This window comes from Primulina huaijiensis, chromosome 1 (genome assembly GCF_012295235.1).
Source record: "Primulina huaijiensis isolate GDHJ02 chromosome 1, ASM1229523v2, whole genome shotgun sequence".
NCBI classification, from domain to species: Eukaryota; Viridiplantae; Streptophyta; class Magnoliopsida; order Lamiales; family Gesneriaceae; genus Primulina; species Primulina huaijiensis.
In genome coordinates this window covers 6483225-6483978 of record NC_133306.1, presented here as the reverse complement: position 1 = coordinate 6483978, position 754 = coordinate 6483225, and positions in this window count along the sequence as shown.

Genomic DNA, 754 nt, shown 5'->3' with positions numbered 1-754 from the left:
TTATTTAAATAATATTTATAATTTTAAATATAAATATTTATAATAAATATAAATAAAAAAATCAAAAAAAAAATAGAAAACCCCTGCGCCAAATTGGCGCATGGGTCTCCTCCTGCGCCAAGAAGGGGCTGCGCTATTTTGGTTAAATAGCGCAGCCCCATTGGAGCAATCAAAGCTGCACCACTGGCTTTGGAGATGGCTTTAGTGAAGACTAGCTCTCAACCAGGAGTTCATGATGATTATTGGTCTGTCTCATATAGATGAATAAAATCAAGTATTCTCTCAAATTCTATCAAAATTCAATTAACAGATCTTTCCTGCTGAACACATGACAGAGAAAACTACAAGATTTACAGAAGAAGTATTTGAAAAGAAAGAGAATATTTTAAGGAACAACAAAGTGCTGGGACATAAAGAAACTCGCAGGAAATTCTGCAATATGACTCACATCAGAAGATGAACGGAGAAGATCTGTCCGGAATCCCAACCAGAAGCAGCCAGGATTCAGGAAAGGTTTTCGGCCAAATTATGATTGAAAGCATATTGCAGAGATAAGTCCGAAATGGTGAAAGAGCACACAATACACGTTTTTCACGCGGACCACAGAAAATAAAATATTCCCCGACAAATTTAAAGAAGACATGTGACTCAACCAATACTAATAAAGACAAGACCACTACTGAGTCACCTAACAGGAAGCTAACAACAAAAATTAATTTGAGACAATGTGGGGACCCGGGCTCTAACTCGATTA